The sequence below is a fragment of the Saimiri boliviensis genome, chromosome 9 (genome assembly GCF_048565385.1).
Source record: "Saimiri boliviensis isolate mSaiBol1 chromosome 9, mSaiBol1.pri, whole genome shotgun sequence".
In the NCBI taxonomy this organism is placed as follows: Eukaryota; Metazoa; Chordata; class Mammalia; order Primates; family Cebidae; genus Saimiri; species Saimiri boliviensis.
Window position 1 is genome coordinate 24,649,104 of NC_133457.1, and position 16,255 is coordinate 24,665,358.

The following is a 16,255-nucleotide window of genomic DNA, read 5'->3' on the forward strand; positions in this document are numbered from 1 at the left end:
TGTGTGTGTGTGTGTGTGTGTGTGTGTGTGTGTGTGTGTGTTGTGTAAATCAAAGAAGTAATTTTCACTTTTAAAAAAAAAATTAATGAGATAAGAGATTAGTTGCAAAATGCAGAGAGAATATTTATCCATATAAAGGAGTCAGTGCAAAGTAGCCATGAGCATTAAGACCCTGGGAAATCCTCTTGGAATATCTGGAAGGGCCTCAGAGCAGTGCTTCTCAAACTTTAATGCATAAACAACTCTTATAGGAGCTTCTTAAAATGAGATTCAGATTCAATAGAGCTAGTGTTTTTGCTCTGCTCTCAGACCACATTGATGCTGCTGTCTATGGTGCTCACTTTGAGTAGGAAAGCTCTGCAGGACATGGAATAGAAGTTTGAACTAATCTTTTCTAGATCTCAAGAATGACCCTAGCTGACATTGAGTTATACAATACATGCACTGATGTCAATGTATGTTTGGTCACTGTATATTTCAGAGAAACTTGGATATATAGCATATAGAGCACTCTCATGACAGTGTTAGGAGGAAAAGCTAACTTGCTGCTTTGTTCCTAGGAGGTAAAATTAATAATCACAACAAAAGATGGTGACTTCTTTCAAGGCTATCTCATAATAGGTAAAATCAGTCAATAAGAGAACAGAGATTTTTCAAGAATCAGCTTGATGTAATGTATTATATAAATTTATACCTCATAAGTCATATGTTGTAAATGCAGTTTTAACAGCTGCAGCCTTTACAGAGTTTTTAAAAGCATGATTAACACTGCAATTTTTTAACAAAAGCAAATGTTTACCTTAGTTCTCCTATTACTTTAAAAACAGACATGAGGAACTGATGTTCATAGTATGGTAACAAAAGCAATATTAATATTTAAATAATTTTTTGCACATGCAAAATTATATTGTCTCTAAAAGTATGGTATCATCTTAGCTTCTTATATGTGTGGCTATCTAAATGCAGATTTTTTTTTTCACCTGGACCTTGCTCCATTCAATTACACAGCCAGGCAGCAGATATTGTACTCATCTCCAGGATAAATTCCCATTAGAAAGCACGAGATTGAATTTACAGTACAGCTTGTGCCTTCCTAGCACAGATTATACTTTTGAATTTACAGTGTATGGTTTCACATGAGATGACTGATTCATTACAGATGCATTACAGTAAGGCAGCTTTTTCTTGTGTCCCCACTGTTTTTTTGGACCTGGGAAATTCATACGAACCTGTACATTTGTATTCACCTTGATGTAAAACTAAGTTCCTGATGTCTAAATTTCAAGGAGTTCTGGAAGAGTTATACACACAAATATGGTTAACAGAAATGAAAATTTTGAGCACATAAATCTTCCATCAGAATTCTGAAATTATTTCCCTAGTGAATTCACCCATATACTCACAACCTTTGAATATAATAGAAAGTAATGGCCACTATTGTCACAGTTTTCACAAGAGATGATTGAATTGCAATGCATTGCAAAGAGAGAGAAATAGACTAGACACGCTCAAATAATTTACACTCAAATAATTTTGGTTACCTAATAAGATAAAGAAAGTGAGCATATTTAATTGTGCAGTGAACAGCAACATTATTACCTTTTATTTGTAGGGATAAGAGGGAGTGTGTGTGTGTGTGTGTGTGTGTGTGCGTGCACACACATGCCTGTGCACACTGACACACATGGGTGGGTAGCTAAGATCAGTCGAACTGTATCTGGGCTAATAAGAGACACTTTAAAAAACCTATCCCTGATCCACACAATTAAGGATTCTATTTATACATTTCTATTTATGCATTTATAAGAGAAATGCTTTGTTTGATTAAAAAATATTCATTTACTTAGGGTCATATTTCTAGAATTCGAAGAATGAATGCAGGTTTACCCTTTGTTTCCCAGTGTAAGAGTCACATTGCATGTGCTCAGCAGCTTCAGAATACTATTATTCTAAGTGAATTTTCAATAGCTCACCTACATAGCAGATTAGGCAAAGATAAAAGAAGAAAAAAAATAACAGCAGAACACTTTTTCTTGTGATAATCTGGCAAAGTCATATGTTTTGATACTGACAAAGCAAATCAATGACTATGGTACTTGTATTATTCTCTATCAATTCTGTTTTCTTTTACCCCTTATTTCAAAATTTCTCTTGTCCAAAAGTCAACAAATTGTTGTGTTCCACCAATTTCTAGGCTCACTATAAAAAATCCAGAAATGCAAACAACTCTGTGGAGTTTGATGCCTCTATCATTGAGTTTATGCTACATAAGTTCATCTGTATTTCTGATATTTGGTCAGCAAGTATTGCCTCCATGGTTACTCCAGATTTTCGCAAACTCTCAAGTCCTCCACTCAACTTCCAGCTTCTTTTTCTCTTTACAGATACTCATTTAATTCACAGAAGGCATGGAGACCAATGTCTCCATATTCAAAGCTGTCTTGTATGTGTAGTAAGACAAACACACTCCCTCTGAATAATACTTCTTCCTTTCTTTTTAATTATTTGTAATATTTCATTCATAGTATATTCCAATGACTTTGATTTCCAGGAATAATGTTAAATAATGTTGTTTCTTAATTTAATGCTACTTTTAAAAATATTTTACCGTTAAATACGAAGTTTCTCTAAGTTAATTTTGTTGTATTTTATTTATTCCTTTTTTGATGTTTCTTTTATCTGGCTTCTCTAATTGGATTCTGCTTAGTGCATTAATTTTTAAAAATCTTCCTTGCTTTCTAAATATATTTTAGTCCATTTATTTGTTTTGGGAAGGTATTATGTGAGCTACGTCCTATAAATTTTGATACAAAGTGCTTTTACTATCATTCACTTTAAAAATTTCATACATAATTTTTATTTAGAAAAAGTTTTTTATGATTTTTTTTTAGATATTTTTATGGGAGAAAAGGGAAGTCTTTCATGTTGATTAGAATATATGACCTACCTGTTTTTTACGTTTTGGAATTTAAAATTATGTTTGTGCACAAATACATAACCAATTTTTGTACTTGTTTCATAGATGTTTTATAAACCTGTTATAGTTTAGGATCCATTACTTATTGAATTGTTTCACTGAGATAATAATAATGTGTGAGGGAGAAAAAGATAATTTTTACTCTACATTTGTAAGTTTTTGCCTGGGACTCCCTGCAACATAAGATAGATTAACAAGAGAAAAATAAACAAGTTTATTAACATGTATAACTCAGACATACATGAGAGATACCCAGAGAAAAATGAATAACTCAGAATTCAAGTGTATGTAATATCTTCACCTAAAAGCAAAGAAAAAGGATGATGTGACAGAGGCCACTTATGGGAAAATGACCAGGAGAAGCATGATAAACAAAAGTAAGGTTTGTTATGCAGATTTCAGTTAGCACCTTTCACGTTGATAAGAGTATTTTGTAATTTAACCATCTTCCTGGTACAAAGAGGGAGAAACCCTCATAAATGGAGATATAAATTTCCCTTACAAAAGGGTAATTTCTACCGTGTTTTCAGAGCTTATCCTGTTTCTCAGAATAATCAGCTCAAAACAATTCTAATGCCAAAGCGGCATTTTTGGTTTCTACAGTCTTATTTTGGTGTGGCATATTATACTCTCCTACAAATGCCCACCATTTTGTTCTTAAAACTCTTCCACAACTTTGGGATCCTTTTCTAGGTAGGTAGTTTCTCCTCTGTTTTCCTTGTAAGTCTTTGAAAAAGTGAACACATGTTGGATCTGCTTTCACATTTTCTGTTCACTCTTCAATATTTTGTAGCCTGCATTTCATTTCCAAAAGGCACCCCCAGTTACCAATCTAATTTCTTAATTGTTACATCCAACGGACCTGTCACAGTCCTTTTCTACCTTAGTTGTCTCAATTTGCGGTCACAAATTGGAGAAAAAAACTTTACAATTAATTTTCTACTCTAAGAATATATTCTTTTATGTCTCATTTTAGAAAGAGGTTATTTAATTTTCTAAGGGTTAAAAGAGTAGTGAGGCGATAGCAAATGAAGAAAAGATAGTTAATATGTTTCAGTTGGAGAAATAAAGAGTGGAATATTAAAATTTATCTGAAGTTCAAGATTTAAACTAAGTCACTGTAAAATTCTCGCTGCATGTGTCGAAAAATGAAACCACAACAAATTGAGTTTAGAGATCTAAATTGGCTGTATTGTAATTCTAGAATCAGGCAACATTTCATTCCATAAACTATAATAACCGTTCCAATGAGTCGAATGGAGGAGGTTGGCTTTATATACAGAAAAAAAAAGGGCTGAAGTATAATAACTGTTCCAATGAGTCGAACGGAGGAGGTTGGCTTTATATACAGAAAGAAAAAAGGGCTGAAGAAGGCAGAAATAAAGCACAGAAAGCAGACTGATCATTTCAGAGTCATTTTTCTCGTAAGGCAAGGACAGAGGGGAAGAGCAATAGAAAGATAATGTAACTGGGGGACGGGGTGCGGGGGCTCAGCTCCACCCCAACGCTTGCCAGAGATGTAACGGGGGACAGGAGCAGAGCTGCAGGGCATCCAAAGGCGCTTCCTATAGCATCGATCAGATGGGCGCAGGGCACAGCTCCCTCTCTGGTCCGATGTGTCCCCAGATGTGCCCAGGTCCCTGATCTCTCTTACCCCAGGAATAGGGAACGTTTCCCAGAGGCACGGTGAGCTTACCTTGGAATAAATATCTCGGACCCAAAGTTTAGCAGAGGGCCATTTATTAGGCAGAGAGAGAAAGAGACAAGGAGCGAAAGAGCTCCCATGCTGTAGTGGGAGGGGATTCAAGGGAGGAATCCGCACAGGTAAGGGGCAGGGGATTTTAACCCTGGAGTTATTCCCGCCCCATTCGTGCTCTTGTCTAATGAGAGGAGTTCTTTTAAACTGCCTCTGGAGTGATTGACCTTTGACTCTGATACTGGATTGGCCGCTTGGTCTGCAACAGAAGCCCTTCCTCCCAGAGCTTTTCTCGGGCTTTTCAAACAAAGGATCGCAGCTGGAATTTTTACCTAGCCCTGGAGTGGGAAATTCAGACAAAGAACTTTACGTTCCTGGATGGGGACATGGATGGAGGCATGATGCTGGGAAGCTCTTGCCTTGGAAACCACGCCCCTTGTGGACCAGGGAAGAGAGGATTTTTTTCCTTGACAAGGTCCCTCAATAACTGATTGGTTAACTCTTGGTGGTAGACATTAAAACAGAGGGAACTTAATTTTCATGTGGTTTGAAGAATGACACTGGTCTGTTTGGGAAATTAGGCTGGTAATTTGGTAAGCACAGGTGACTTGATTTTGATTTTGAGTGTGGTCTACTGAGGTCTAGTTTAGGAGTTTATTCCAAAGCTACAGCATCCTGTGATTTTAAAATACGTGTGTGTGTGTGTATGTATACGTATATATATATATACCTATATATATATATATATATATATATATATATATATATATATGTACACACATATATATATAAAATGGCACCTTATGTTCTGAGGTACATGTGTAGAACATGCAGGATTGTTGCATAGCTACATACATGGCAATGTGATTTGCTGCCTCCATCCCCCCATCACCTATATCTGGCATTTCTCTCCATATTATCCCTCCCCAACCCCTCTACCCCCTGCTGTTCCTCCCCTATTCCCCTCCAACAGACCCCAGTGTGTGATGCTCCCCTCCCTGTATCCGTGTGTTCTCATTGTTCAACACCCACTTATGAGTGAGAACAGGTACTTAAAAAAAACAGTACAGATATATAGTTATAATTTGTTTGATTTTCTGTTCTTGTGCCAGTTTGCTGAGAATGATGGTTTCCAGATTCATCCATGTCCCTACAAAGGACACGAACTCATTGTTTTTTATGGCTGCATAGCATACCATGGTGTATATGTGCCACATTTTCCTATCCAGTCTGTCGTCAGTGGGCATTTGGGTTGGTTCCAGGTCTTTGCTATTGTAAACAGTGCCACAATGAACATACGTGTGCATGTGTCTGTATAATAGAATGATTTATAATCCTTTGGATATATACCCAGTAATGGGATTGTTGGGTCAAATGGAATTTCTATTGTGATTTTTGCTTAACACATGGTTTCAGCATTCTGGTTTCCCTGCTGTGACACACATCTTTGCTCTGTGTACCTCTACAGGTAAGTTTGGAAGCAAGGGGAAGAGGGAAGTTTGGAACATTGGATCAGCCTGACAGATTCTCATTCATTTCTTGGTCTTTAGCACAGGTGCTTTCTCTGTCCAAAATACCTTTGTTTCCACAGCTTCCATGATGATTTCACTTGCAGAGCTGCTGGAACTCTAGCTCTGGAAAACATACCGTGCAGTGTTCTTCCGATGTCAGCTTTCTTGGTGCCAGGATAGAGCATGGGGAATAGATGCAGAATGTGTACAACACGGCAGGGTCCAGCCTCTAGGTATGATTGATGCCTGGGAATTAAGCAGAAGACTAAAGGACACAGATCCAAAGTCCAAGCATAAATCTGAGGAAACCATACAACAAAAGTAGCTAGGATATGCAGTTAGAATAACAGAAAACAGTAAAGAAAATGTACTCGATTCCTCAGGACATTTCTGATCCAGTCAGAAGCTTTTTATGTGATTCCTGCTTAGGTAGAAGGAGATGATTGCAGAAAATACAGGGTGTGGAAGTTACGGAAGTGACGGGAGCAACTAAAGGAAGATTTGAGATTTCACATAGTGTGCTCTGAGTTTGCTTTGAGGGAATCATTTCTTACTTCTTTCTCTTCCTTCATGATCCTTTAAGCAGAAGAGGTCATTTTTACATAAATTTCTCTCCCCTTGAATGCAGAAATGTTGATGGAACTTTTGAAGAAGTCAAAGTTAAGTGTTTTACATCCCCAAATAGCATAAACAACAAATGAATTGGATTACCATAAGAAAAATGACAAATTTTTCCTTTTTCTTGCATTGAAGTTAAAAGATGCAGAAAACCTGTTGTTACTTGTTACCGCTATTTGCACATTAAAAAATAACAGATAAGCAAAGTTGAGGTCAAACTGGGCTTCTATTCTTTAGTCCTCTTGTTCAAGGTTGTTGTGTTACTCTTTCAGGATACACTTGAAAAGTATCTGCTGACATTTAGAAAAAATGAGATTCCTTGTTATAAATCATGTAAGCACAGTGTTCCTTTTTCTATACAAAGTGAGAAAATAGAAATTTACCAGGTTAGAATGAAATTTAACAGACTCTCTGATAATTAACAGCTCAGTGTTTAGATCATAATTCCTTGCTTCTTTTCTTTCAGGGGAAATAACCAGCAACCTTGAAGCTGGAACATGTCATAAAAGGGGAGATTGAATTCATGGACTGGGAGTTGGAGGCCACTTAGAAGGATACTGCAGAAATGTGTGTTTTGCTATAACCTTTGGTGTTATACAGAATTATAGGCTCTTCTCACCCCTTTATTATTTTCTTATCCCAATTTTTCTCAACTCAAGATGGTTTCAAGTGGTCACTATACTTGAGCTCAGAATAATTATAATAGGGCATGTGGTGTCCAGGAGAGAAAAATGACTGAGTGACTGTGGGAATTGACAAATATTTATTTTAGTTTGTGATATTGCAACTTGCTGTGTATTATGGTTTCAAAATCGTTTCTCAAAGACTAATTCTTGTTCTGAATTTGCAGGAATTTTTAATGCTCTGTGTTACTAAAAAGTGTAATATTTAATAGGCATTTAGAATTTATTTTTGTCTATGATATCCCTGGCATTTATTTGAGAGTTAAAGTTACGAAAAAGGCAGTCAGCTAAACTTTTATCAGGGTTTGGTTGTCAGTCTCCTATGATAGACCCATGTGGAGTTACCCTGTCTATAATGGTAGCCATTTGTTCCATATGGCTAATGAGCACTTGAAATGTGGCTAGTGAATTGAGGTATATTGTAAATATAGATTACACACTGAAATTTGAAGAATTAGTATGGAAAAATGTAACATTTCCATTGTTAATTTTTATAGCGATTACTTGCTGAAATAATATTTCAACAAATAATCGCTATAAAAATTATTAATAGAAATGTTAATAAGCATTAACTGTAATTGGGTTAAATATAATAACAAAGTTGATTTCATGTGCTTCTTTTTATCTTTTATAATGTGGCTGCTAGAAAATTTAAGGTTATGTAAGGTATTTGTATTTGTGGCTCACATTATATTTTGATTGGACATCACTAGTCTAGGATGTTTGTTAAAATAGCAAGTTATCATGTTCCATTCACGGACATTGTAACCACCCAACAGATTCACCTTGCTACTGCCTAAACAGAGCCAGTTTATCTAGATTAGCTCCCCTAGCCAGGGGGATTGCCATGGAGAACGAGTAATTCACACTGAGCCAGCTGTGTGGGACCAGAGCTTTATTATTACTCAAATCAGTCTCCCTGAGCGTTGGGGGATCAGAGTTTTTAAAGATAATTTGGCGCTTCCCCTTGGGAAGTGGGGAGTGATAATTGGCCAGGTTGCAGATGGAATTGTGGTGGGATCCAAGTGAGATTTCCTTGCTGTTTTCTGTTCCAGGGTGAGATCACAGAACTGGTTGAGCCAGATTACTGGTCTGGGTGGTATAAGCTGATCCACTGAGGCAGGGTCTGCAAAATATATCAAGCACTGACCTTAGGCTTTACAATAGTAATGTTATCCCCAGGAGCACTCTGGGGAGGTTCAGACTCCTGCAGCCAGAGGCTGCATAACCCCTAAACAGTAATTTCTAATCTTACAGCTAAATTTGTTAGTCCCACAGAGGCAGACTGGTCCCAGGTAAGAAGGGGGCCTTTTCAGGAAAGGGCTATTATCAATTTTGTTTCAAAGTCAAACTATAAATTAAATTACTTTCCAAGGTTACTTCAGCCCATGTCTGGAAATGGGTAAGGACAGCGGAAATGTTAGAAGGAAGATGGAGTCAGTTAGGTTTCATCTCTTTCACCGTCATAATTTTCTCAGCTATAATTTTTTAAAGGCAGTTTCAACATTCTAATTCAGGTCTGTGGTTGTGAATCAAAAATCTGTATTTTCAAACAAGCACCTCAGATGTGATCTAAGGACCATACTTTGAAAACAAAAAACCTTGAGTGCAGAGTAGTCATAAAGACAGCTGAGTAATAAAGAAAAATGATGAAAGAATAAGAAAGGTTATGGCAGAAGGAAGTTCAGTGTACTGCAAAATGCTACATTGAGAATTTTGAACAAGAGGAGATGAGTCAAAGTAAGTTTTCCGGAGAAATAAACTGAGTCCTAAATACTGAGGAGTTACCCAGGTGAAGATGAGGTCTTTCTTCCAAGTAGGGACCATTGCAAAGGTCACAGGTGAAAGTAAGGCAGCTTGGTGCGCTGTCGGAACCGAAATTTATTATATGGCTAGAGAGAGATGATGGAGATCGGGAGGAAAAGAGATGATTCAAGAAAAATTGGTCATGAGGAACTTGTAAACTATGTTATGAGATCTGGATTTTATTTTAAGACAATAGAACATTATTGAAAAGATTTTAAGGAATGCAGTAGAACTGTAAAATGAATAGTAGGAATATCTTGTAGTTAGGAATGTATCAATTACACCACTGTCATAGCATTGAAGTGTGAGTATTCACTTGAAGTTAGTTTTTTTTTTTTAAACTTGAAAATATATATTTTTTCTTTTAGATAAAAGTAACAAAATCCTTTAAATATCACAATGACTACTACAGGGTAATGCTTATGCTCCTGAAATACAACATGAAAAACAACAAACCAATATTTCATCTTGGTAGTGTCAGAAAGGGTGAAAGTTCCTAATCCTAAACTGATATCCTAGCTGCCTCTTACCTCACCCATCCCATGTTTCCCTCTTTGCCCACCAGCCTTTCATTTGTTTGGAGGCATTTTTCCAAGTGAAGACCCAAACTGTCAGTCCTAAATGGTTAGGGTGTTGGTGGCCCTGTCTTTGTTGAGTTGCCACAGTTTTCCAAGGAGTGCAGTGGCTCAATCTCGGCTCACTGCAACCTCTGCCTCCCAGGTTCAAGTAATTCTCCTGCCTCAGCCTCCCAAGTAGCTGGGATTATAGGCACATGCCACCATGCCTGGCTAATTTTTTTGTATTTTTAGTAGAGTTGGAGTTTCTCCATGTTGGTCAGGCTGATCTCAAACTCCTGACCTCAAGTGATCTGCCTGCCTGGGTCTTTCAAAGTGCTGGGATTGCAGGCATGAGCCACCACACCTGGCATCTTATTATGTTATATGTTCTGTTATTTTGGTTATCTTGTTTGGGGTCACTAGTTATATACATAGTAATTTTCCTTGTCTTCTGTAACTACCATGTTCTCTTTCAATGCCTTTAACTCATATTCATTTTTATTTATTTTATTATTTTTGGTTCTGTCCTCTATGTCCTTTGCTGTCTTTTTTTTTATTGCATTTTAGGTTTTGGGGTACATGAGATGAACATGCAAGATTGTTGCATAGGTACACACTTGGCAGTGTGGTTTGCTGCCTTCCGTCCCCTCACCTGTATCTGTCATTTCTCCCCATGCTATCTCTTCCCACCTCCCCACCCCCGCCCCTCCCCCATTTCCCCCCAACGGACCCCAGTGTGTAGTGCTCCCCTCCCTGTGTCCATGTGTTCTCAGTGTTCAACACCCGCCTATGAGTGAGAATATACGGTGTTTGATTTTCTGCTCTTGTGTCAGTTTGCTGAGAATGATGGTTTCCAGGTTCATCCATGTCCCTACAAAGGACGTGAACTCATCGTTTTTGATGGCTGCGTAATATTCCATGGTGTATATGTACCACATTTTCCCTATCCAGTCTATCATCATTGGGCATTTGGGTTGGTTCCAGGTCTTTGCTATTGTAAACAGTGCTGCAATGAACATTCATGTGCATGTGTCCTTGTAGTAGAATGATTTATAATCCTTTGGATATATACCCAGTAATGGGATTGCTGGGTCAAATGGGATTTCTATTTTTAGGTCCTTGAGGAATCGCCACACTGTCTTCCACAATGGTTGAATTAATTTACATTCCCATCAACAGTGTAAAACTGTTCCTATTTCTCCACATCCTCTCCAGCATCTGTTGTTTCCCGATTTTTTAATGATCACCATTCTAACTGGTGTGAGATGGTATCTCAATGTGGTTTTGATTTGCATTTCTCTGGTGACCAGTGATGATGAGCATTTTTTCATATGTTTGTTGGCCTCCTGTATGTCTTCTTTTGGAAAGTATCTGTTCATATCCTTCACCCATTTTTGAATGGGCTTGTGTTTTTCTTGTAGATCTGCTTTAGTTCTTTGTAAATTCTGGATATCAGCCCCTTGTCAGATGGGTAGGCTGCAAAAATTTTTTCCCATTCTGTTGGTTGCCGATTTACTCTACTGACTGTTTCTTTTGCCGTGCAGAAGCTGTGGAGTTTGATTAGGTCCCATTTGTCTATTTTGGCTTTTGTTGCCATTGCTTTTGGCGTTTTGGTCATGAAGTCCTTGCCTACACCTATGTCCTGAATGGTTTTGCCTAGATTTTCTTCTAAGGTTTTTATGGTAATAGGTCTGATGTTTAAGTCTTTAATCCATCTGGAGTTAATTTTGTTGTAAGGTGTCAGGAAGGGGTCCTGTTTCTGCTTTCTGCACATGGCTAGCCAGTTTTCCCAACACCATTTATTAAACAGGGAGTCCTTTCCCCATTGCTTGTTTTTGTCAGGTTTGTCGAAGATCAGATGGTTGTGGGTATGTTGTATTTCCTCTGAGGCCTCTGTTCTGTTCCATTGGTCTATATCTCTGTTTTGGTACCAGTACCATGCTGTTTTGATTACTGTAGCCTTGTAGTATAGTTTGAAGTCTGGTAGTGTGATGCCTCCTGCTTTGTTCTTTTTGCTTAGAATTGACTTGGCTATGCGGGCTCTCTTTTGGTTCCACATGAAGTTTAAGGTGTTTTTTTCCAGTTTTGTGAAGAAGGTCATTGGTAGCTTGATGGGAATAGCATTGAATCTGTAAATTACTTTGGGCAGTATGACCATTTTCACGATGTTGATTCTTCCTAACCATGAACATGGAATGTTTCTCCATCTGTTTGTATCCTCTCTTATTTCGTTGAGCAATGGCTTGTAGTTCTCCTTGAAGAGGTCCTTTACGTTCCTTGTTAGTTGGAAGTTAGTTTGTTTTTAATGTAGACTATGAATCTTATGATTTCCCTCCTTGTTGTGATAACTTAGAAGCATAAATCCAAATTTGTGAGTCTGTGTAGGCTTATACATGACAGAATGGTTTAAATTTCTGTGATACAGTGTTACTAGTGAAATTACCATTTTTCTCTCCTTAATTTCCTTTGCCTCTCATGTTCTGAATTAATATGTTTGTGTTTTGTGCAATTTTGCTTTCTGTATGTTGTCAATAAAGCAAGATATAAATAAATATGAAGTAATTTTTTATTTAAATTTATTTTTATTTTACTTTAAGTTCTGAGATACATGTGCTGAATGTGCAGGTTTGTTACATAGGTATACATGTGCTATGGTGGTTTGCAGCATCCATCAACCTGTCATCTAGGTTTTAAGCCCCACATGCATTAGCTACTTGTCCTAATGGTCTCTCTCGCCTTGCTCCCCACGCCCAGACAGGTCCCGTTCGTGATGTTCTCCTCCCTGTGTCCATGTGTTCTCATTGTTAAAATCCCACTTATGAGTGAGAACATGAGGTGTTTGGTTTTCTGTTCCTATGTTAGTTTGCTGAGGATGATGGTTTCCAGCTTCATCCATGTCCCTGCAAAGTCTGCCTGGGAAAATATGCTATACAAACTAAAAATGTGGCAGTTATAAGTCTTTCTTTAAAATAAAAACTGTAAAAATTAAGAAGAGCAATATATTTCCTTGTAAACTAAAGGTTTTGCCTTGCTTAATCTTTAGTATTTATTACTAACCTTATAAGAATTCCTATGCCTGTTTGCATGCAGAATGTTCTGCTAGGCTACAAGTAATGGCTATCTATTGTCAGTTGTTTCAAAGGGATTTCATACTCTGTTTGTATTTTTTTGGTATAAATTCCCCAAACCTGCTTTCTATTACCTAACAATCACATGGGACCTAGTTTTCAATAAAAATGCTAGTAATCTCTTATATTGATCTTTCCAAACTGGATGATAAAGTTATACCTTTTTTTGTATCTTTATAGTCACATGGGGAATTTATTTCATATATAGTAATAGAAGTTGGCATTTATATGATAATTTCCATTTATTGCATCCATTATCTTCTAATCCAGTGAATTACAGAATTCTGGAGATACTGTTCTGAGGATTTCTTCCTAAGCTAGGAAAGAGAGTATATATCTCAGACCAAATTACAAGGTGTTTCCTCAACTTTTTCATTGCAAGTTTTAAAATTGGTGTGGAGCATTGTTACAGAGAAGTTAAAATTGTTTCTGTGCTTTTAACTTGTATTTTATTAGAAAAGTATAGCTGTTCATTATAAAGTAAGGCATGTCAGTTAAAACTTCAGGAGCCTGTCCTGGTTTCCACAACACCATACACTCTGTTTACTTCCACCTCCCTGACCATCCTCTAAGTTTATTTTGCTAGTTCCCTTTTTCTTCCTTTGCTGCAAATTTGGCATTTTTAAGGGGCCATTAACCTTTTCTTACCTTTCTCTATCTACACAAACTCCTTATGTGATCTGTGTTAATCCTCCAGATTTAAATACATGTGTATACTGATGACTCAAAATAGAAATCTCTAGCACTAACCTTTTCCTTAAGTTCCAGACTTTTATATCCATAGGACCACCACGCCCAGCTAATTTTGTATTTTTGGTAGAGGTGGGGTTTCTCCAAGTTAGTCAGGCTGGTCTCGAACTCCCAACCTCAAGTGATTCACCTGTCTCAGCCTCCCAAAGTGTGCTGGGATTAGAGGTGTGAGCCACCGTGCCCAGCTTTTTTTTTTTTTTTTTTTTTCCTTTAAGACAGGGTCTCACTCTGTCACCAAGGCTGGAGTAAACTGTTACAATCATGGCTCACTGCAGCCCTGACCTCCTGGGCTGAAGTGATTCTCCCACCTCAGCTTCTCCAGTAGGTAGGACTACAGGTGCTTGCCACTAGGCCTGCCTACATTTTGGAAGGCGCAGTTTGTATAGACTAGTTCTCACTATGTTGCTCAGGCTGGTCTCTAACCCCTGGCCTCAAGTGATCTTCCCACTTTGGCTTCCCAAAGTGGTGGGATTACAGGCATGAGTCACCACGCCCAGTGTGTTCAGCTTTCTACATTACTTTGAAGGCTTTTTCTCTCTCCTAATGTCCTACATTGATTTTTTAATTGTTGTTGTTATTCTAAAGACCATCTTTTTTTTTCTTTCTATCCTGCTTTTCTTTTCCTACTCTCTTTCTCACTTCTATTTCCCAGGCAAAGTATAATATAGTTAAATGTGTGAAATGGGAAAAAGAGAACCATAGTCAAAACAATTTGTCTTCCAGGAATTGAGGCTGTAAGTGTGTTGGATCAAAAGAAGTTTCTCTTCCACTTTCTCAAGGTTTGATAACGGAATCCGCTGAGATAAACTGACAGTAGATCAACTAACAAGAGAAAAGATGCAAAAATTCACTAATGTGCAAGCACACGGGAGTCAAACAAAGTGTGACACTCAAAGAAGTACCAGATGGTTGAAGTTTGAATACTGTCTTCACAGGCGATAGGGAAGTGGGGGATGTAGTCAATTTCAGGGGAAGAGTAAATGATTTTTAAGGGAGATGAATGGGTCTAAAGAACAGACAAAAGCCCAGGACAGGGAACTGATGTAGGGCCAACTTAGTTTTCCTTCCTGAGTTATGCATCAATTTCCCCTTGTTGATGAGATATCTGGAGAAGGGATTCACACAGTTGAATATCTTGTGGGAGTTCTGGCCTTTAGGTAGTTAGGAAACTTCGGAGAAAAAACCCTTCTCTGCGTTTGCTGCTGTCTAGGTTCAATCAGTTTGAAGTCTGAAGCAGCATATTTTGAAATAACTGTTCTCTGAGCCTCAGTAGGTGAAAACATTCAAACTCAGGCTGTCACAGACTGTTTATTCCTCTCACAGGATCATTTTCTAGTTCTCAACACCCATTCTGATGCTCAACAACACAACTGAACTGTGCACGCTGGTCATATTTAAGTTCAGATCCTTTCACTACTGCAGGAAACATAAGACCAGTCATGATTTTTCATCTTTTTTCTTCACATGCGGAAAGATTGATTTGATTATATATATGTGAATGTACTTAGAGATCCTTTTTTTTTTTTTTTTTTAGATGGAGTTTCACTCTTGTTACCAAGGCTGGAGTGAAATGGCACGATCTTGGCTCACTGTAACCTCCGCCTCCTGGGTTCAAGCAATTTACCTGCCTCAGCCTCCTGAGTAGCTGGGACTACAGGTGTGTGCCGCCATGTCCAGCTAATTTTTGTATTTTTAGAAGAGTAGGGGTTTCACCATGTTGACCAGGATGGTCTTGATCTCTTGACCCCGTGATCCACTGGCCTCGGCCTCCCAAAGTGCTGAGATTATAGGCATGAGCCACCACACCCGGCCGAGATCTTTTTAAAAAATGTGTGAAAACTAAACTTTTCTTGCCCCAAATGCCAAACTTATTTTTTAGACCAGTATTTTCTAGGCTGTTACAATTCTGTTTCCTGTCTTGATATTTGACAGCAAAATATTATGTATTATTATCAACTGAAGGCTAAATTATTCCTAACAGACTGATTTGCTGAGATCCCTTCTCTTGTCACCTCCTTCTGAGAGGGAGAATATAAAATCAATTAATATTAGCATTCCCAACAGAGCCAGTAGAGTTAAAAAGCTGCTGGGTTGATAGTGAGATGAGGGGCAATATACTGCTCTCAGGATGGTATCAAATTGCATCAATTTACCCTCCCCATAGCAGTATATTGCCATCATCTCACTATCAACCCATCATATTTTTAACTATACTGGCTCTATTACATACACTAATATTAATTTATTTCATATAAAGAGTCTTTAACAGTGTTGATTATAATCTACTGGCTCTATTAGGTATGCTAATATTAATTTATTTCATATAAAGCATCTTAAATAGTGTAAATGATAATCCTGGAATTCCCCTTACAGATTATATATTTAAAAATAACACAAAATGTGGAGACATATATCTACACACAGATAGTTGCTATTGTGTTATCTGGAATAGTGGAAAATAAGCAATCTGGATGTCCAAAATGAAATAAACAATTGGTTAAAATATTATGGTAAAATCTGGTAATTGAC